Source organism: Macaca fascicularis, chromosome 2 (genome assembly GCF_037993035.2).
Source record: "Macaca fascicularis isolate 582-1 chromosome 2, T2T-MFA8v1.1".
NCBI classification, from domain to species: Eukaryota; Metazoa; Chordata; class Mammalia; order Primates; family Cercopithecidae; genus Macaca; species Macaca fascicularis.
Genome location: NC_088376.1, coordinates 54,090,698 through 54,113,841, shown reverse-complemented (window position 1 = coordinate 54,113,841; position 23,144 = coordinate 54,090,698). Strand labels below are relative to the sequence as shown.

The window sequence follows — 23,144 nt, the reverse complement described above, 5'->3', positions numbered from 1 at the left end:
TCAAGCCATTCTCCTGCCTCAGCCTCCCAAGTAGCTGGGACTACAGGCCCCGCCACCTCGCCCGGCTAGTTTTTTTTTATTTTTTAGTAGAGACGGGATTTCACTGTGTTAACCAGAATGGTCTCAATCTCCTGACCTCGTGATCTGCCCGTCTCGGCCTCCCAAAGTGCTGGGGATTACAGGCTTGAGCCACCGTGCCCGGCCTACAAACTAAGTTTTTAACGTAGGCTTCACCAAATTCCCTTCACTGTGGCTGGCACGGGGACCTCCAAAAGGCTTAACTATGTAAAGTCTATGGCTGAGCAAGCAGGCACCCACTGTTGCCAACCAGGTGTCAGGGCCACCCTACAGGTACCATTTTACATTCACCACAGGGCCCAGCATTAATGTCTGGAGATACCTCAGTGTGCAAATGCTCCCCACAAAAAGTTGGGGGCAAACCACAGTCCAGGGCTACTTATGCTACTGGAGATGAACAATAATCAAATTCTCAAATCCAAACTATCACTAGTATGACTTAAAATGTAATACTTCTAATGGGATACATTCTGAAACCAAAATGTTTCCTTTATAACAGGGGACTTAATCAGGAGAGTTCATGAATTCCCTGCATGTATAAAATGTGTCTGTACATTTTTCTAGCTATGTAACTTTCATCAAATTCTGAAAGGTATTCATAACACAAAGCTATTAAAAATTGTTGTTTTAACAATGATTCTCAAACTTTAACATGTTTGTTAAAACATGTACCCCTTCAGCTGAGTGCAGTGGCTCACACCTGTAATCCTAGCACATTGGGAGGCCAAGGCAGGTGAATTACTTGAGGTCAGGAGTACAAGACCAGGCTGGCCAACGTGGTGAAACCCCGTCTCTACTAAAAATACAAAAAAATTAGCCAAGCGTGGTGACAAATGCCTGTAGTCCCAGCTACTCGGGAGGCTGAGGCACAAGAACCTCTTGAACCCAGCAGGTAGAGGTTACAGTGAGCCAAGATCACACCACTGCACTGCAGCCTGGATGACAGAGCAAGACTCTGTCTTTAAAACAAAACAAAACAAAACAACACCATGTACCCCTTGACCCCTCCCCAGAGGCTGAGTTTCAAGAATGGAGGTGTCTTGGAGTCTTGGGTAACTTGCATTTCCAGCAAGTTCTCAGGTAATGCTGATCCAGGCCCAAGAACCACACTTTGAGAACCACCAGCTTAAGGAGTTATGTCAGCATTTTTACTTTATTCTGAAGATAAGCAACCAACCTCTCTAACAGAAGTAATGTATGAAAACTAATGGCTGTATCTCCATTATTTTACCCATGAATTACCTAGCAAGCCATGGCCACCATCCCTCCTACCCTCCACAGTTTCAGGTAGGCTATACTTGACTATCAGTTTAATCCTGCAAATATTTATCACATCTATATCCTATTAGATTAGAAACTAGCTTGATATTAGTGTAAAACAGTGGCTGTGAATGTATCTCCACCTCTGCCTTTTGGGGTTTTTTGGTCTCTCCATCATTCATTCATGCAAAATACCTCTCTAATCTGTCTCATTCGTGGGCATTTCCAAAAGAGAATGGGGAAGAGTATAATTTAGTTTATAAAATTGCACCCCCTGTGATTTCAGAATTAAATGCATAAACATGGCCCTGAAGATCAAGATGCTTCTCCTCCAAAAAAATAAATGCCAATGACACTCCATTGTTAAACACACAGGGATCCTCAGGCCATGCTTGCCCTGCAACACACAGAATGAAAGACACCATACACACCCAACACCATCAAAGAAATCAGTCTGGGGAGATGGAAACTGGAAGGCCAGAAAAATGGATGTGATGCCATCAAGATAAAGATAAATGTTGCCTTTACTGGAGATGTCTCAGCTTTGAGTATAATTTAGTCTGAGTACAACTAAGGCAGGAACAGTATTCTGAAGAGAAAAAAAAAAAGATTACAGTTATTTACAAGAATAAATACAGTTATTTACCTTTTAAAGTCTAGGTCCAAATACCTACAAACCTCAGAAAAGTGATCACTGGGAAATAAAGCCAGTCAGCATTGAGCTGTACTTATGTAAAATGTCATTAAAAACCAGCTTTAGGGCCAGGTGCGGTGGCTCAGGTCTATAATTCCAGCACATTGGTAGACTGCGGCAGGAGCATCACTTGAGTTCACTTCAAGACCGGCCAGGGTAACATTGTGAGACCCCCATCTCTATGAAAAATTTAAAAATTAGCTGGACACAGTGGTATGTGCCTGTAGTCCCAGCTACTTGGGAGGCTAATGTGGGAGGACTGCTTAAATCCAGGAGTTTAAGGCTGCAGTGAGCCACGATCATGCCACCTCACTCCAGCCAGGATGACAGAGCAAGACCCTGTCTCAAAAAACAACAACAACAACAACAACAAAAACTGGTTTTAAAAAGATATTAGTAGACCTAGATTAAGAAGGAAATGAGAGGTTAACACAAGTTCATAATGCATTTTGGCTATATCGACTCTTAACAGAGAGTCCATACAATTTCATTAGGCTAGATAAAGTGATGTTGTGGCTTTTTTTTTTTATTTTTAAACATCGTGTCCATTAAGTTTACTAGCCCTCATTCTTTTCACAACTGAAACACACTCATGATCTGCTACCCCAACCCCACCAATGGTGTCCCCAGTCCCACCCATCAACATATCCCCAGCAGTGAGCTGAATGCTGTGGTTGACAAAAACAAAACAGAAAATAACCTGAGCTCCCCACTTCACAGTGCCTACAAATCTTTTATGTATCACATGAAAAAAATATTTATCACATACCAAAAAGGAATTGGTTTCCAAACTTAGAAGAAAAATACAAGGATTACAGAAAGGACAGAGCAGGATGAACTAACACAGTCAGAGACGTCATAAAGGAATCAGCTTTAAAACAGAATAAACAGAGTAGAAAAAGAATGCACTGGGGCAAGAACTATAAACCAGGACTCTAATTCAAACTTTTGTTTGGAAATGCTGTGAGCTCTTTTAAGTGGAAGAATTCTCCCAAAAATTAAGACAGAGTACTTATTCACAGTAGATGCTCAATAAATTTGCACATAGTAGCATTCACTACAAAGAGGGACAAAGTAAAACTTACCTATCTTGAGGCTCATTTTAACATGTTTATGAAGACCTGAGCTTGCAAAAAAATTTCAGTATTTGAAAATTTTATTCTGATTATCCAGAGTCTACCTATTCTTAGGGTGAACACATACCCCAGTTTGCCTAAGACAGACCCAGTTCACTCCTGCTGTCCACATTAATTATAATTAAGCCTCTTTTCATTCTCAAAAGTGTCCAGGTTGACTAATAAGTTAGAAGACCACCCTATCCAAATCAGTACTGGTTAAGCCTTTGGTGAATAAAATCTCACTCAAAGTACTTCCTGGGGCTCTGTACTTCAGATTAGAAAATTCCTCCTTAAATCTTAAAGGCATTAAGAAAAATATAGCATAGTTCAAAAAGAGTGCCTATTTCTGAAGGAAAGTCAGAGGTTGACAGGACCTCACAGAAACCATTGTTCTCAGAGTTGTGTGGCCGTAATCCTACAGCAGGATAACTAACCAAACACAAAGAGTTGAAACATGCAGAGGCACCACCTTAGGTGAACCTTCCAGTCCATGTGTTAAGAAAGGTTCTTCTTATTCCAGTACATTTACAGTATGTCATTTCCCAAATGCTTTTAAAAATTAAATTTGATTTATTGCTAATAGTAAATATACATATATTACATATGTGTGTGCAGCATCACTTATCAGCACCATTTCACAGGTGGCAAAGGCAAAGCCTGCAGACGCTAACAGCACACACACACCTGAATCCACAGCTCCTGTCCACAAAGCCTCCTCTACCTTAGGGTAGGCAAAGACCTGACCCTAAAGGCCTTTTTTTTTTTTTTTTTTTTTAAAGACAGAGTCTTGCTCTATCACCCAGGCTGGAGTGCAGTGGAGTGATCTCCACTCACTGCAACCTCCACCTCGCAAGTTCAAGCGGTTCTCCTTCCTCAGCCTCCCAAGTAGCTGGGACTACACCACCACACCTGGCTAATTTTTTTTGTATTTTCAATAGAGACGGGGTTGCACCATGTTGATCAGGCTGGACTCTTAAAAAGCCCAAGGACATTTAATTGTTGAGGCTAGATCTAAAGTGAACAGAGGTAGAAAAGGAAAATCCCCAAGTTCCTGAGGATGCACCACAGCTCTAGAGATTTAGCAGTCATTCAAAAAAACAGTAAGGCTGTGAAAATTCTCATTGTCCTGTTGCAAGGAATACCCTGGAATTTAACCCAGGGCCAGCCTCAGACAGCATTTCACAAATCAGTCTTTTCATTTTATTCTTCAAGAAAATAACAGAAAATTTTTGTCACCTGGTTTATACATAATGACCACATTAGAAAGTACTAAAAATTACTTTGTCAGCAACAAGCCAACATACAGAATTAAAGAAAGTGAGAAGAACTATGAAATTAGTGAAATTATATCAGACAGCAACAATTGTGAGGGTCTAGAATACTTGATTATGCCCGAGCTAGTTCCCATCTAGCTTCCAGATCTTTCTAATCCATTGCAGAGTGGCCTCATACCATATCAGAACTCCCACTTTGGGCCTCTGGAAGAAAATGAATCCCAAGAGTTTGCCTGTAAATGCCCTGGAGCACCACAAGGACCCACAGATTGGGATGGTATAAATACTGGGCCTGCACCTTCACTAATTAGGAATGTCAAAAATAAATACAGCTTTATGCCAGAAAAATTGAACTTGTGGCCAAAACAAATTTTTTCTTATGTTGTCTATTTAAAAAATGCCTAAAAGCAGCTAGAGAGGGAAGGTGGGGAAGGAAGCAGCAAATATTAATTGCCATTCAAAAGCTATAGTAGGAAGAGAGAAGGAGGAACTCAGAATATAAAAATTTGTGTGAATCTAATCTAAGCCAAGTGGTTCACATGACACTTGAACAAAAGGTAGTCTAAAATGTAAGCTACAGGAAAACTGTTGTGAGATATAGGTCCATAAATACCATGTTTATACTGAATTTCAAAACCATGTTTTCTCCAAGCAATCATCTTTTATGAAAGCCCACACAATGCAAATCTTGACGCTCCTTTCAGTTCTCCATATAGGAAATAATACTGATGACAGACAATATTTATTTTTCTCTTCTATGTGTCAGGCACACAGAACAATATTCCTCACAACAGTATTCTGAAGAAGATATTATAATCACTTTTGTACAGATTCCCCTAACAATGAGGCTGCTGGAGCACAGAGAGGTTAAGTAATGTGCCCTAGGACACAGAGCTAATGTGTAACTCAGCCAGTATTCTAAGGCAATCTATTCTGGAGACAATGCTCTTCATCATTCAGACATATTGCCTGTCACATAAAAAATTTAAAAAACAGGACTACAGGTCAACAAATGTTTCAACTGTCTAAGAGATTAATACGCAGTGGAAAGGTTCTGAAAATATTTAAACTACAACATGCCAACTGGCATACAGTAAACTGAGAATTAAATTGAAGTTGAAGAATGAATGGTACGCAGAAAGAAACTACATAAAGATGCTTTCCAGGCGAGGTCACTTCAAAACCATTCCAAATGGTTCTAGAAAACTTAACAGCTTGAAAATGTCTAAAATATCTTGTAAGCATTTCTTTTTAAAACTACACCATTTCTTGTATCTCAGAAGCAGCTATATCATGTGCTGCTTTTCTGTTGTTTTTAAATCTATTTGCTTCTAATACAGGGTTAAGTATCCTAACTCCTGGCAAATCACACATACTTCATATGTGAACTTGATAAGTGATATTTGATTTGGCAAATGGCAAGAGATTATTTAGCAAATTCAAACATTATTTTCCCCTATGACCCATTTAGAAAACAAAAAACAAACAAAAAAAACCTCTGTCATTTCCCACCAAAAAAAAAAAAAAAAACCAGAATGGATTAATAACCAGTCAGCTGAACTAACAAAATATTTTAAAAAATGCTCTGCTTGTATGAGTTTTTGTTCTCCTTACCTAAGAAAAATAAATGCTTCCTGCCTTTACTATAATTTGGCATCTCTTAGATCTCAAAATAAGAGAAACTCATCTTGACATTGCTAAATAATATAATTAGTGTAATAAGCTTTGGTCTTTCCTGTAGGGTGGCAGTCTGTTGTGATTTCTGACAATGGAGAGGTACTTTAGGACCACATGTTTTGCCTACATTAGGAAAAAAATAGCTGAACCCTAAGAAATTTCTGTGGTTGACAAGAGGGAAGAAAGATGGAGCCATCCTCATTCGCACTCCCTGTGGAGACAGGGTGGGACTGGCAATGGGGGCCAAGGGAAAGACCACCAGCTCTGGTTGATCCCGGATGTGTCTCCATCCCTTCCTTACTGAGACCACACAGTAAAGCACAGACAAGAGTATCTCCTATTACCTTAGGCATGTTGAGGCAAAAATGTAAAGCTCCGAGAAGCACTCCATTATGTGTGCCCCATCCTTAATGGTTTGAGTTTACCAGGGTACTGCATATGAGATCTTATTTTCTCTTGTATTATATTTATAATTTGAAAATACTTTCCGTGAGGTAGGTATGGCTATGTATCTAAAAGAGCTTTCCTATAACCATAGTGGCTGGGTCAAAGACCTACTCAAATTTGGCTCTTTCCATAACATTTAACATTCATTAAAAACACAAAGCCTAGCACTCTATTTCTGTCTAGCATATGTCCAACAATGCAGTTTTGAAAGCATTGTAAATCAACAATTAGCCTGTCATAGTAAAAAGAGACCCTACCATTTACTGACCCTAGAGCTAGGCATTATAGTAAGAAAATACATCTTACATGATTTAAACTTTCCAACAACTTTTAACAGTGCAGGTAGTACTAGACTCTTTTTGCAGATGGGGAAACAGATTGAGCGAGATTACATAACTAGTCCGAGGTCCCCTGGTTTATAAGAGGAAGAGCTGCTGGCTTTTATATCCAAATTTAACTCCGTATGCCATGTTACACAGCATTAACTGCAAAGAATCACAATTAATCTAATCCTGACTTTGTCTCCATGCTGGAGTAAACAAGTTTGCTGTATTTTTTTCTTCATTTGTCCTGGATAAAACACTAGCTTAAGATGGCAAAGGTTTCATCTCAGGGGCCAGTTTTGATAAGACTTTCTGAGCTCCCTCACGGAAAGGAAGCTGCAGGAAAAAAGGCATGTGTTGAGTTAGAGATGTCTGCAAAGGCCCACAGCAGCACAGACTCCCCTCCCCAGCCATGGCAGAACCACAGCTGATGGGCATTTATACCCAAACTGCCTCCCCGTACACCCTGGCCCCCTCCCCCTGGCCTTTTCTGCTGAGCAATTTAACTGCCATGGACCTTCCATCTACTCTACTGGATGCTCATTATCTAGAAACTTCCTCCCCCAACTTTTGAACTACTGTAAAAGTTAAGGTAGATATTTAAGTCACACTGTATGTCACACATGAAGGGTACCCATTAGTATAAATCCCAAAACAGCATTTTTACAAACAAATGGAAGTCACTGTATCCCTCTCACATCCCCTGTTATTTGGCTGTTAGTTCTATCCTCAGATTGCTCATTCTTACATGAAATTGGTCTCCCAACAGTTTCATCAATTCCATAAGCCAATCCTCAGCCTGCCTATTTGTGACTTGAAAGTTCCTATCTTTTAAGTGCTTGTCTACATTTTTAAATGAATACAAGCAAAGGCCTTGCTTATTGTCAGTATAATACTATATTTATATTGTTAAGTATAATATAAGGTTTCTGGGAAAACTACCAAAAAGAAGAGCAGCAAGGCAAAGTATCAGAATCTGACTTAGACTTTTGGTAGCAGACAAGTCTCAACTAGGAAGACAAGAATGAAAAACACAGTTTTGGAAGTGTGTATATATATCATGTATGTGACATTTATAAGACAGCAATAATTGCAATCTGCCAAAAGCAAAATGCCTAAAACTGGTAAGCTAGAAGGTCCCTCCAGTGAAATATAACACAAAGTTATTAATAACAAGCACATCTGTCAACACAAATCTTCTCTGCCTGTTGAGCTGTAATGCTAAGAAGCATCTATGCTGAAAAAGTTTTATCATATACATAAACACACACTTGGACTTCACATTTCTCTCTAAATGCAGCTGTTCACAAAAGTACTTTTAAGCTTACACATACATGTATAGCTAAGAACTAGACTAAATAAGGTTTGGTTCAAGTTATAATATTGAAACAATAAGAAGTAATATTTATATAGCATGTTTACATATCTCAACTAATTATAAATGGGAAAATGGGCAGGCAGAACCCAGAGGGAAGCCTGCCCTCATTAGACCAAGACCGCAAGGTTTCCCCCTGGTCACTAGATGAAATTAGGGAGTTGTAATCCTTCCAACGTAAATGTTAAGCCTCTGCTATAAATAATGCTCATATAGCACTAGTTATGTGAATGAAAGATGCTGATTTATCCAAAAATTGTGGACATAATTATCTAGGTAAAGGGAAACATGCAAGGTGAGCTAAATCTTCATCTTCCACACAAGGAAGTCAACAGACACTATTAAAAGCCAAGAACCTCCAGTTACGTAAGAAATACAGGCACTAATACCTAAAAATAGCTAAAAGGAAAAAGAGATGGCTGAAAGGAAATAGCTAAAAGGAAAAAGGTGGCTACTAGGGCATAAGAAAAGGGTATGGACTTCGATTTTTTCATAAGTTTTTAAAAATTGTTTCTTAAAGTACACAAATGCTTAACTTTAATAAATCTTAAAAGTTTAACAAAAAAAAAAGAAAAAAATCAAAACAAAAAGAAGGTATATCAAACATATCCATTTCTTGGACTAGAAGAAGAAAAAAAAGTAGTGGAGGTCCCCACTGATTAAATTAAATCACCTTCTTGGATTTGAAAGACTTTTTTCAGTGGAGCTAAGTCTTAGGAGTCAGGTGTCCATGAATTGCTCTCAACAAAAGGATGATGTTTCAAGCCCAGAAAGTCATCCTGGACAGCCTGGCAATATGGATGAGAGAGGTTGCAAAAAAGTCACCTGTCCCACCCCATTCCCCAGACAGGCCAAATGACTCCATGAACGAGACTGGGGCAACATCAGCAACATACCCCCCCATCCCCCTTGCAAAAAAAGAAAAAACCAGAAGACACAGCCATCACCATCTGTGATACAGTACAAAGCCTGAGGGGTGTCCGAAGTAGAATTAAATTAAGCACTATAGGAATTCAGAGAGAGGAAAACCATTCATTCTCAGGAAGAACATAAAGGAAAGCTCTACAAAAGTTGAAATTTAAGAGGGCCCAAGCCAGGCTTAGGAAACAGCCCAACGAAGGCCAGAAGTGGGAGAACAGATGGTGTGTTTGGAAATGAACACGATCTAAGCCATATTAAAATGCATACCTTATGCTGCTGTTGCTCCACTCTAAACTGGAGTGAGGTGTAAGAGCAGAAGGCCCCTGGGACAGTCAATGGTTTCCAGCACAGTGCGAAACTTGAGTGCAGTATATGTGCCTCTCAATTAACGCATTTATAGGAATACACTCTCCATATTTAAATTGGCTTACTTTTCTCAGAACAGGCTCTTAAATCCCAGACACTGACATTTATCTCACTATACAGGGTGCCTCTCATGACCCCAGATCTCCAGAAATCCTTTGCTGCATGCTAGTAGATTCTGTCAATACATTTTCCTTACAATTTTCCAAGAGTGTTGAACTCAAAAGACAGGGACTTTAGTTTAAGGCAACATAATTTCTCCCTTTAGCTCACGACATGTAATATTTATTTTAAGGGCAAGTTCCCTTTTAGGGGAATAAACATTCCCCTAAATATATACACATTCTCTATGTCATTTTAATGTAGTACATGCTCCTTTTAACACTACAGTCATTGGTTTAAATCAATAAAATTGGACCAGGTTTGATCCACACAACCCCAAATACCAGTTTTGGTTAAAATATACACATTTAACTCAAGGTTTTCTAGACAAATTCTAGCAGATAGTAGATTACCTATGAACAAACTTACTCCTGCATAGCAAACTGAGTGTGTACAAAAGACAGTCTTTTTTTATGCATCATAAGCCTTCAAAAATAAAAATGAACATATTAACTTTTACTTTTTTACTTTCACTCTGGCCTTTATGAATGTTTAGAAGTATCATTTATGAAACACAAGTAAAACTTGAAAGAGAAAATTAAGGAAGCAACACATCTTTACTTTTATATTCCTTTTAATTAAATGAATAAAAATGTCAGGTGCCAAAGATACAAACTTAAGACACTGCCCTGGCTCTCAACAGCTCACACAATCTAGTTGGGAGAAACAACTGGCAGACAATTAAAAATCAGTATTTATGCCAGAGGTTGCAATTTTTTTGTGTGAAAAATCAGACCTTGGCAATGACCTTGAGCAACAGGATATAAATAACTCCCACGAGCTTAGTGTGCCAATAATGGAACACTAGGCACAAACAGGTTAAGCACTACTCCTGGTTGTACCTCCCACAGTATTTAACACTAGAAGGTTACTAATAAATTATTAGTTGGTTGACTGGATAAAGAGATGGACAGAAAAATGAATGAATAGAGATATTGATAGTACTGTTTGGGAACAGAGGAAGGTGAGTTTATCCTGCATAGGGAGGGAGGGGATGGGTGGTCCAGGAATAAGCTCCCATAAGAAAGGGCGGGCCAATTGCATCTGAAAGTAGTATGTTTCCACAGGGATGATAAACACACAGGTTAAATAGAACTCAGACAAATTTATTACACAGCTATGTAATTATTTCAAGGTATGTTAAAAGAATCACAAAATCTGTGACTTCAAAGTTATTTTTACTTAGGATGATGGTGAACAATTTTTAAGGTGATTCCATATACATAAATATCAGATATAAACAGATCAGGTGGCATGTGGATATAATAAAGACTGAGAAGCAAGTATACAAATAGCTGAAATTTTTAAAAATGCAATTCAAATTCAGGATAAACCAGGTGAAAGGAGAAGAGAAATTATTCCAGAGAGCTATTCTAGGCAGGGGAAAGATCTTAAGCGCAAACAAGGGGACAAGAACCACAGACATTCACAGAGAGTTCAAACAGTTGAGTGTTGCTGTGACATACAGACCAAGGCAAATAGTGGCGGAAGAAGAGGTGTCAAATAACAGAGCACTCCACCGAATTAAACACCATGAACTTATCTTGTAAGTGTTAGAGACCCACAAAAGGGACATAGTGCTGCTTGTATTTTAGAGGGATTCCTCTCACGGGTAAGTGGAGGACACACCCTGTGGGTGGGACTCAGACTGAAGGCAGGGAACACAGACAAAAACTGACCTGAGGTTTGGTGGGAATAACAGTCAAGAAATATTTAAGCGTTAAAAAAAAAAAAAAAAAAAACCACATCACCGGGCTTTGGTGACTGACTGGCTAGGAATGGATGAGACAGAGTGTTTAACGGTTGACAAGTTGGGTAATGGGTAGATGGTATTATCACACATTGACAGAGACACATTGAGTAGGAAGAACCCAAGAAGCATCTGGGTAGAAAGGTGCAAGGAACAACAGTGTACAGAGGTGCAAGGTGGTGAGAGACGCTGGCAGAGATGTTACAAGTGCTAACAGGGCAAGGCAAGGGCAGAGAAAGACAAAAGCATGGGGCTCAGGACGGAATCCATAAAACATCAACATTTGAGGGCAAGCTTTTAATCATGGAGGGAATGGTGTCAGAAAAGCACAAGAGCAGTATGCCGAAGTACCACAGAGAACCATCATCAAAAGCTGCCTTAATGCCTCATAACCATTAAGATGGCTACTACTACAAAAAAGAACAAACACAACACACAAATAGAAAACAAGTGTTAGCAAGGATGTGGGGAAACGGGCATCCTTGTGCACTGTTGGTGGGAACATAAAATGGTTCATTCAGCTGCTATGGAAAACAGTATAGCAATTCCTTTAGAAAATTAACACAGGATTACCACATGATCCAGCAATTTTGCTTCCGGGCATATAACTGCAAGAATTGAAAGTAGGGTCTTAAACAGATATTTATATACCCACTTTCATTGCAGCATTGTTCACAATAGCCAAAAGGTGGACGCTACCCAAGAGACTATGGACAGATGAATAAACAAAATGTGGTATATACATATAGAGAATATTATTCAGTCTTAAAAAGAAATGAATTGTCACATACTACAACACAAATGAACCTTAAAGACATTATCCTAAGTGAATTAAGCCAGTCACAAAAGGGCAAATTCTGTATGATTCCGCTTCTATGAGATAGCTAGAGTAGTCAACATCTTAGAGAAGAATAGTAGTTACCAGGGACTAGGGGCAAGGGAAAATGGGGAATTATTATTTAATGGGTACAGAATTTTAGTTTTGCAAGATGAAAACAGTTCTAGAGATGGGTGGTGATGATGGTTACACAACAATGTGAATGTAATTAATGTCACTGAACACTTAAAAATAGCTAAGGTAGCAAATGTTACATGTATTTTACCACAATCCCAAAAAAGCTACCTCAAGGACAAAAAAACAAAATCTTTCAAAATGTCAATTGGATTGAGGAATGTGCCATGAGGAGGTCTCTGCCAGTTCCAGAGAAGTGCTGAGGACAGAGGGCGGAGTGGACTAGATTACAGAGTGAATGGGAAAGTGGAGACAGCAAACGCAGACCATTTCCAACAAGTTTGGATAAGGAGATAAAGGTACCGTTTGGATGATTGCTAATAAAGAGGATTCACATTTAAGGGAGAGCTTTGAGGATTTTCGCTTTATTTTATTTGATAATGATAATAGGCATGATTGATCGTGAGCATGCCTCTCTAGGACAGAGGGAAAGAAACTGGTAAAATAGGTAAAGCTGATGCTACAGGCCCTAAACTGGATGAATTCAAGTAGATGGAGTATAGGAGGCTCAGGTCTTTCCTGCTGAAAGATGTATTATTACTGCATTAATCCAGAGCATAATTTCAGAGAGCCCCAGGAACAATTTGTTAAAGAAGAAAATATCCAGACATTGGGGTCAAGTAACAACCCAGAGCAGAAACAGAATGTTGTGAAACCAGATTTAAGTCAAGGAGTGATATGAAGAACGAATGGAGACCCAAAAGCCCCCATTCAAGGCTGGAAATGTGTCAGGATAACAGATGGAGTAGAAGAGGCACTGGCATGCATCAAGTCCATCCCTAGAACAGGATAAGTCTAGAGGAGCAAATCCCCCAAGTCCCAGAGGAGATAGTATGGCCTTATGGTCCTTTCAATATCTCTTCTCATTTGACAGTTATCTTGCCCTGCACCAATCAAAACCCTCAAGTTACCACCTACTTAAACAGCTTTCCTGCCTCCTCCCCTGGTACTGAAAGAAAGAAACACGCAGATGTTTTGCTTTCAAATATTTTTTGGTTTTCCAACTAATTTCAAGAAATTAGTTTGAAGCCATGTGAATTACAACTTAAAAATACTTCCCAATAAATACAGAAGCTATTATTACAACAGCTTCACAGAAAAAGGTCATAAACAAGCATGGGAAAGATCTATCTTCCTGCTGGCTGGAGCTCTCACTTGCTTGGTCTCCCTTTTCACAGCTGGTTTCATACTATTTACTATTTGATCAAGCCTTGCTAATCTGTAACCCTAAGCAAATCCAAATCAGATCCAACTTATACAAGCACATATTAGAGCTGGGCTCCAAAGAGTACTGGACATCTGTAGTACCTAACATTCAAGCATTTGGCGAGATATCAATATTTCAGAGAGCACTTTAAATGTTTTGCTTTGAAAGCTAATGCAGTGTTTTCCACTGGTCAACACGAGCAGTCCAGCAGAAAGCAAAATCTATTTCCCTCAACATCAAATGCTACACTCAGTTGCTGATCCTATCTTGCCTACAGAGAACCTAAGAGACTGGAAAAATTGGTAAGTGAGACAATTCCATCTAATGCAGAGTACAGTTAAATAATATTTGCGATTCCAATGTAAAATGGCTTTGTGTGGTGTTGACATCCTAAATTCTTTTTTTTTAATGGATGGAGTCACAGAATTATAGGCTATGCAAGACTTTTCCAAATTCAAATAATAAACCAAGTCTAGTTAACTTTTCCTTGTAAATATCCTTTTTCAATTTGATAAGGCATGATTTCCTTTCATGGGGCTTGTACATTAGGCATTAGGAAATTCCTATTTTTAAAAATTTGTAAACTTACTATCCAGACAGTCGGATGGGTATGTGGGTAGCGAGAAAAATTAGTATTTGGTATGATAAAGTGTACCAGTACAGCTGGGTTAGGATGTATGTAATCTCAGGGCAAAGACAGTCCAATAAAGAAGGAAGATACTGAAGAAAGAAAACATAAACCAGACGGTTTGGTTTAAAAGCACAAAACGCTAAAACTCTACAAAAATGGAAACCAAAGGTGAAATACTTCATGCAAGGCAGCTGTGACATCTTCTCTAAAATATTAAATGCATGGGTCACTGGCATGGATTTAATGGTGAGTCACAATTTATTTTCAAAGGAAAGATACAGGAAATAAATAGGTCTCATAGTTGCTGTTTTATTTTTTATTAGTGTCTTAGGTTTTAATTTTCCTTTCCTTGATTCTTCTGATTCCTTCCTCTGAGCGCTAAACATTTAAATAACAAACATTCATAGCATTTTTTGTTTTAATTTGCGGAGGGCAAGGACAAGGAATATTAAATTTATTGCGGTGTTTTTCTATAAATCATGTAGTAATTTCCAAAAATCTAGACTAATAGGTAATTTAAAAACTTAATACATGCTTAGAATCTACTCCAGATTATTTCCCAGGCAAAAAAAAAGAAAAAAAGAAAGCAAACAAAAGAAAATCTTTTTAAAAAGAGCCCTGTCTTCTGAAGACATAAGAACACTGCTGTAACTCTTGTCAACAAATGACTCCCTAAATGGAGAAAATGCAACTTCTTAAGTCCTAATTCATTTTTATACCTCCTTTCTTGCCAGTATTCCACAAAAAAAGCATTCACAAGAGAAAATGAAAAGAATTTGTGTATGTGTGTATATGTATATATATATGTGTGTGTATATATATAAAATATCCCACTGTGTGTGTATATACACACACACATATATATAACCCACTGTGAAAGTGTGTGTTTGTGTATGTATCCCAATTAACATAATTAAAATGACTAGACTAGCATTTGCAACTCTCCACATCAGTCCATCAGTCCCATCCATTATAGGGGAAGATGCTATATTGCCTTCAGTGTTTCTTCAACACAAAACATTTAACAGGTTGCTAGGGATCAACACATGGAATTCAAGATAGCCTGAGGGGGAAAAAATCCAGAGTAAACGTTTGTTTTGAAAACTACAATAAAATCTAGGCTTACTTGCCTTTTGCCATACTCTCTTTGATATTGATACAAATATACATATATTTTAACATTTGAAATTTTACTAGTAACTTTTGGTATTGCCATTTTTGGAGGTAAAAAAAAGTAAAATATCAGCAATTTGATGACTCAACATACTAAAGAGATACAGTCTTAAAAGGCAATCCCAGATGCCAAGGGGCAAGGAGAAAACCACTAATGATATTTTACATAATTTTTATGTGATAGCGAGATCTAAGAGTTCTAACTAACACTTCCAAGTACAAGTACTAAATTCCCATGAGTACAGTCCCCCGTTTTTAAAACCTTTACACAGATACCGCCATCTCACTGGATGTTTTCAGCAACCAGGAGACACTGGAAAAGGCCTTCTATTCTTGCCCCTGTTTCACCAATTAGCAAATGGGGTTCTAGAGAGGTTCAGTGACTCAGGCAAGATGACGCAGCTAATCAAGACCAAGCATGGTACTTGAAGAATAAAGTCAGCTGGCTTCAAATCCACTGCCCTTTCACGTATCACTCCTTGTCTCTGACCTAAGGAAATGACCAGGTCCAATAAAAACCATGATTAATATATAAATACAAGTTAGATGCAAGAGTGCACAAAACTGGTCAGTCCCTTGACTAGATATTTACACAACAGCAATAATCACACTGTATAAAATAGTCAATATTATTGGGACTCAGATTTTCACAGAAGCAATCTTGCACGGTGGATAAAGAAGATGCTTACAGATAAACAACTAGATTTGAATCTGCCATGATCTTGAGCTACACCTTTTGTTTTGTTTTTTAGCTCTTTCACTTCTGTGACCCTCTTCTGTCCTACTTCCTATCAAATAAAATTAAAAACAGATAAAACCAAACAGCTGCTGAGAAACTAAACAAGACGTGCTAGTACCTGGCACGCAGCAGCTATTCAATTAAAATGGAGTTCCCTTCCCATCCCTGCTAATAACTTATTAGGATAAAAGTGTAAAATCCCATTGGAAACTGCTTGAGCTGTAATCTGAGAGTCAGAGGGCCAAAAAAGAAATCACAGAAATAAAGGGTAAGGAGTACCTCTCCCAATTTACCTCTCCCACAAAAAACTGGGCGTCGTATCAGTACACAGGTAGTGAACATCTATCAACACATGCCCATTGACTACCTACCACTTTAAGGAACCTACACTCTAAAAAATGGGGCCACTCCTTCCTGGCCAGAACAATGGGCCTGACAATTATGGAGCCTGGAGTTCCGGGTCAGGGGCTGTGAGAACCCAAAGGTGGTGGCCATACACACACAAAAAAAAAGGTGGGAGAAAGACATGAGGAATACTACCTGTTTGATTCACACATGTGGTGGGTGGATAAACAACCTTTAAAATGCTCAAGAAAACAAAGTGAAAGATACGTGTTCTGTACAAGTTACAAAAATGAACTTGGGAAGTTTCATATATTTTTAAATTTAATTACTCTTCATAAAATGTGGTGTCCTTTTTTGATATTTATAGACAGTCCAGTATAATACATATATTTAATAGCTTAAGAGCTGAAGTGCTAAAACAAGCAAACTAACAACAGTAACAAAATCTCTTATTAGAAAATACAGGTAAATATATTTTAGCCAAGAATTCTCAAATTTTTGATCTCAGGATCCCTTTTACTCTTAAAAAATTACTGAGGACCTCAAAGAGCTTTTGTGTATACCTATCCATATTTATTATATTAGAAGTTAAAATTGTGAGTTATAAAACTTTTAAATAGCATGTTAACATAAGTAACATTTTTATAAAAAATATTTTCAAAAAAATTTATGTCAAGAAGTGGCATTATTCTACATTTTTGCAAATCTCTTTAACATCTGGCCTAGAGAAGACAGTTGGATTCTCATATCCACTTCCATGTCCAACCTCTTGCAAAATGTTTAGGTTAAAAGTATGTTGAAGAAAATCCAATCTCAGATAAATAATGGCCTTCTGGATTTTCTTCTGTGACAGCACAAAACTCAACAGGTGGTTTTTTAAAGCATGATTGCAATATTAGATCTAAAACCATATCGATGAATATTTTATACTTCGTAACACTGAAATCTTTTGTTCTTGACCTTTAAGTGGATGTTTTACTTATGCTCAATTTTATAACATACACTGGTCCTGTAGAGAAAACACATTCATGCAGAAATTTGTAAATAAAAACACTTTTCATTCTACAGTACCAAAAATCATACTAAATAATATTGCCCCTCCTCTCAGTGTCAATACCGGAAAGCTACGAAACTCACAACAGCAAACAGAAGCTTTCCAAAATTCTGCTTTCAGTTTGAAAGCTTGAATTTTATCATTGTCAAAAACTGTCTCTCAGTTCATTCAGTTTTGAGAAAACGTTTGCCAAACACCCAAGTCGAATTATTATAGTTTGTCATTCTATCAAGTAAAAATGGTATTCCATGAAAAATGCATCTCATTCAGCTTATAACTCAATTGTACAAGTGTTCATTCCTCTAGACAATCATCATAAGTAGCAAATGTACTTTATACATAATTAACATTTTGGCACACAAAATCTTAAAAAGACCTATTTTTATGGTTGAGATTTAAGAAAAACAATTAGTATTGCTTTATTAAGCAACTGGTAAAACCAATTTTTCTTTTCTTGTTTAAGACTCTATGTCAGCAAGGTATAAAATGCAATGAACAGTTGAGTGCACTGCCTTGATTTGTGCTAAGACACTGGAACATTTTACACGTCATGGCTTTTGCACCATCAGTGCAAATTGAGCACGATGAAAATAGCAACATCTTAGTACTCTTATAATGATGGATTTGATTTCATAGTGTCTCTGAAAGAGTGTCCGGAACCCCTGTGGTTCTGCAGACCACATTTAAAAAACCACGGTTCTAGGCTGGGCATGGTGGCTCACACCTGTAATCCCAGCACTTTGGGAGGCTGAGGCGAGAGGATCACCTGTGGTCAGGAATTTGAGACCAGCCTGACCAACAAGGTGAAACTCCGTCTCTACTAAAAATGCAAAAATTAGCCAGCCAAGGTGGCAGGCGCCTGTAGTCCCAACTACTTGGGAGACTGGGACAGGAGAATTGCTTGAACCTGGGAGGCAGAGGCTGCAGTGAGGCAAGATCATGACACTGCACTCCAGCCTGGGCGACAAAGCAAGACTCTGTCTCAAAAAAAAAAAAAAAAAAAAAAAAGAAAGAGAGAGAGAGAGAGAGAGAGAGAGAGAGAGAGAGAGAGAGAGAGAGAGAAAGAAAGAAAAAATACCCACTGTTCTAAACTTCAGGATAGAAAAAAAATTTTTTTTTTTTTTTGAGACGGAGTCTCCCTCTGTCACCCAGGCTGGAGTGCAGCGGCCGGATCTCAACTCACTGCAAGCTCCTCCTCTCGGGTTTACGCCATTCTCCTGCCTCAGCCTCTCAAGTAGCTGGGACTACAGGTACCCACCACCTTGCCCAGCTAGCTTTTTGTATTTTTTAGTAGAGACGGGGTTTCACCATGTTAGCCAGGATGGTCTCGATCTCCTGACCTCATGATCTGCCCGTCTCGGCCTCCCAAAGTGCTGGTATTACAGGCTTGAGCCACTGCGCCCAGCCATAAAATTTTAAGATACAAAAAGCACTAGTTAGAAAAGAAAAAAAAAAAGATAATTTGATCCTTAAAACTGGTAAATTTTGCTTCTTGAAATATAACTTTAAAAGTGAAAATGGTAAGTCACAATCTAGAAAGCCTATTTATAGTAGAGATACCAAACAAAATATCAATGATATTCAAAGAAGTCCTACAAATCAGTAACAGCAGAAACAACCCAGCAGAAAAATAAGCAAAAAATATGACTAGACATTTCACAGAAATAGCCAGTGATCATATGAAGAGATGCCCATATCATTTGAGATCACTGTACAAATGAAGACCACAATGTAATAACATTTCATAAGAAAAAATTTTTTAATCTGAAAAGATAAAACGTTAGAGAGGATTGAAATCCACAGGATCACTACACATCACTGGTAGGAATATAAACTAGTGTAACTTCTTTGGAAAACAGTCTGGCAGCCAGGCACGGTGGCTCACACCTATAATCCCAGCACTTTGAGGGGTCGAGGCAGGCAGATCATCTGAGGTCAAGAGTTTGAGACCAGCCTGGCCAACATGGTGAAACCCTATCTCTACTAAAAATACAAAAACTTAGCCGGGCATGGTGGTGAGCGCCTGTAGCCCCAGCTACTTGGGAGGCTGAGGCAGGAGAATCACTTGAACCCAGGAGGTGGAGGTTGCAGTAAGCCAAGATCATGCCACACCACACTCCAGTTTGGCAAGAAGAGTGAGACTCCATCTCAAAAAAAAGAAAAAAAGAAAAAAAAAAAAGCCAGGCGTGGTGGCTCACACCTGTAATCCCAGCACTTTGGGAGGCTGAGGCGAGTGGATCACAAGGTCAGGTGTTCTCTGGCCAACACAGTGAAACCCCATCTCTACTAAAAATATAAAAAATTAGCTAGGCATGGTGGTGCACACCTGTAGTCCCAGCTACTCGGGAGGCTGAGGCGGGAGAATCACTTGAACCTGGGAAACGGAGGTTGCAGTGAGCCGAGACTGAGCCACTGCACTCCGGCCTGGGCAACAGAGTGAGATTCCGTCTCAAAAAAAAAAAGTTTGGCATCACTTCCTGAAGTTTAACATTCATATTGTCTATGACTCAGCAATTTAATACCTAGGTTTATATCCACGAGAAATTTCAAATATCCATCAATAGGCAACAAAGATATACATCTCAGCATGACTCACAACAGCAAAAACCTGGAAATACCCCAAATACAAGAAACTGAATTAACTATGATGTGGTCACACAGCACAATGCTATACACTGATCAAAACAAAATTAATTATAGCAATATTTAATAACATGGATAATGTGTATGACATATATGAAATCAAACTTTATATATTGATGTCAGTAAAATATATAGAAAAATCATTAAGAGATTACATACAGTTTTGAAATCATAACTTCATACATACACACACTTTTAGGAATACCTATAGATGTTACAAAAATATATAAAACAGGAAAGTGAAAGACTGAAGAACACAGGATTCAAGTAATGTGGAATAAAAGTATCCAGAGAGATAGCATGGCAGTGGGAGGACAGATCATTCAGACAAGAGCAGCTGCTTACTGTCAAGCTCTCGGCTTTCGTTTTGGTTACTGAGTCTGAAGGAGATTATTAACATCATTAAGAATAACAAATTAAATCTGTAAAAAGTCATTCTTGCTTGAATGCTGCATAACAAGAATGTGTCATGTATCAAGAACTACGATTATTCTAATTCTGTGATTCAGAGATTTAAAAGGATGTCTACATATGTTAATCTATTATGCACATTGAAGTGACAATTCAAAATATAAAAGTACATCTTAAAACTCTAGAAGTGCTGAACAAACTCATCATTTGACAGTTAAGGAAATCCTTCATTTGACCAAAGTTGTATGAGTAAGTTCATTCTGAAATTCCATAAATATTCATTGAGCTTCTAACTGTAGGGCAGACTCCATTCTGGGACCTCCTAATTTTGCCGTTCACAAGAAAAATAAATTCTGGTCTGGCAAAGCTTACCTTTAAGAAGGGCGGTATGTAAGAATAGGGGGAGAGGAGAATAAGTTAAAAAATATTAGGTTGGTGCAAAAGTAACTGCAGTTTTTGCCATTGAAAGTAATCACAAAAACCACGATTACTTTTGCACTAGCCTAATATTTTAAACAACAAAGGGAGACAAGGAGAAAACAAACATGGTAAGAGGCTAGAGAATGCCACATAGGGGAATGGCTGTTAGTTGCTATGAACAGGAAAGGCCTTGCTGAGAAGGTGACATTTTAACAGAGATCTGCATGTGGCAGCCACACAAAGGTACCAGAGACAAACACACACAGGCAGAAGCCAGCTCCAAGGACCTCTGCCCAAGTGAAGTTGCTTTTACTTATTTTTTTTTTTTTTTTTTTTGAGATGGAGTCTCGCTCTGTCACCAGGCTGGAGTACAGTGGCGCGATCTCAGCTCACTGCAACCTCCGCCTCCCGGGTTCAAGGAATTCTTCTGCCTCAGCCTTCCGAGTAGCTGGGATTACAGGCATGCATCACCACACCCAGCTAATTTTTGTATTTTTGTAGAGACAGGGTTTCACCATATTGGACAGGACGGTCTTGATCTCCTGACCTGATCTGCCCACCTCAGCCTCCCAAAGTGCTGAGATTACAAGTGTGAGCCACCGTGCCAGGCCATGAGTTGCTTTTAGATACTTTCAGAATCAAACCTCAACCCCACTATAGGGAATATTCAAATTCACCTGAACATTCCTGCTACTCTTATGCAGAGCTTGACAAAACTCAGCTGGTCATGCTTGCAGGGTCCTGCCCCCATCAGTTTACAAAGGTCCAGAAACCTTTCACGATGTAATGAGACCGCGGAAAACATGTACCTGCTCAGAGTTCTGCCAGGCAGGCATTAGATGACCAAAAAGCTCAAGTGGGTAGGTCAAGCTTTTACTTTTTATTTTGAATTTTTGTTCCACTGGACCAAAATACCTAAGTAGCTTAATAATCTACATCTACAAGGAATATTGGTTTGTTTGCCAAAGGCACTAAGTGTCTGCTACCCTGCTTTCTTCACAACCTCCACCGCATATAAAAAAACACACCTGAACTTTTTCTACAAGGTAACCACGTCCATGACGTGGTTAGAAATAGAAGAGATATAAGAAAGTTCACAGGAACTTTTGCTGCTGCAGGCTGGACAGATTCTTATTATAGGTAAAAGAGTCACACAGCTAAGGATAGGCTTCTGCTACCCCACCAGGAGAGCGATGGTGACTCCTGGCTAAGGAACTTGAGAGCACGGTTAATGACAGTCCACATTATATGGGCTTCACTTCTGCCAGGCTTCTCCCAGCCATTTACTAGAAGAGAGGCATGCAACCAAGTTAAGAATATACAGGTTGGAACAAGTTAAGAACATACAGTTACTGAGGCTTCAAAGGGTTGGGTCCCAGTTGTAGGGGCTCTGATTACCGTATCTGGGAACTTACCCAACCCATTAAGCTCCCTTCATCTTTCTTCCTGTGTAAAATAAGGATATTTTTGGTCATTCATCAGAAAGTTTATACAGCACCTACTGTGAACCATTTGCTGGATTTAAGTGAAAATACAAAGCTCTCTTCCAACACAGTAAAACAGACAAGCTAGTAAAAACAAATACTTTCAATAGGATGCAATATTTTCCATTGATTAAGGCTGTAAACTGGCAATGACCTCGACTCAAATCTCAGCTTTACAACATACTATTTGCAATACCTAGACAGACAATTTATTCAAGTTCCCTAGGCTTTATTATCCTCAAATATAAAACAGGATTACTTCTATCTTGTTAGGACCACTTGAAGCTTTAAAAGTTACTAACTGTAGTTAATTCAGTTTCACTGCTGCATAAAATTTCACTAGGCAAATAATGAGGTTTGTACCCATTCTCCTGTCAACAATCATCTGGGTTATTTCCATATTTTTGCTATGATAAACAGTACTTCTATGAGCGTTCTTAGACACGCTTCCTGGCATGCATCCGCAGGAGTTTTCTAGGGCATACACCTAAAAGTTAAAATGCTCAGCTACAGAGTGAGTGAATGTTCATCCTCACCAAATATTTCCAATTCCCTTTCCAAAGTGAGACTTTTTAAATTTCTC

The 23,144-nt window shown here is 38.6% G+C and overlaps 2 protein-coding genes and 1 pseudogene across 12 annotated transcripts in view; 1 reads left to right on the top strand and 2 right to left on the bottom strand.

The window, feature by feature from the left end:
• Positions 1-23,144, bottom strand: part of MED12L (mediator complex subunit 12L) — a 341,010-nt gene that overhangs the window by 174,875 nt on the left and 142,991 nt on the right. The gene's annotated exons all lie outside the window — the stretch shown is intronic.
• The window catches only part of P2RY14 (purinergic receptor P2Y14), a 61,346-nt gene that overhangs the window by 17,541 nt on the left and 20,661 nt on the right, over positions 1-23,144 (top strand). For 2 of the 5 annotated variants that reach the window (XM_005546110.5, XM_065540090.2), the window contains exon 1: positions 13,837-13,963. The exons of the other annotated variants lie outside the window; for them this stretch is intronic. The gene's annotated coding sequence lies outside the window, so the exon portion shown is untranslated. Of the gene's footprint in view, positions 1-13,836; positions 13,964-23,144 lie in introns of those variants that run through there. 5 annotated transcript variants of the gene reach the window in all.
• LOC135969557 (protein SET-like) overlaps positions 1-23,144 on the bottom strand; it is a 39,699-nt pseudogene that overhangs the window by 7,922 nt on the left and 8,633 nt on the right.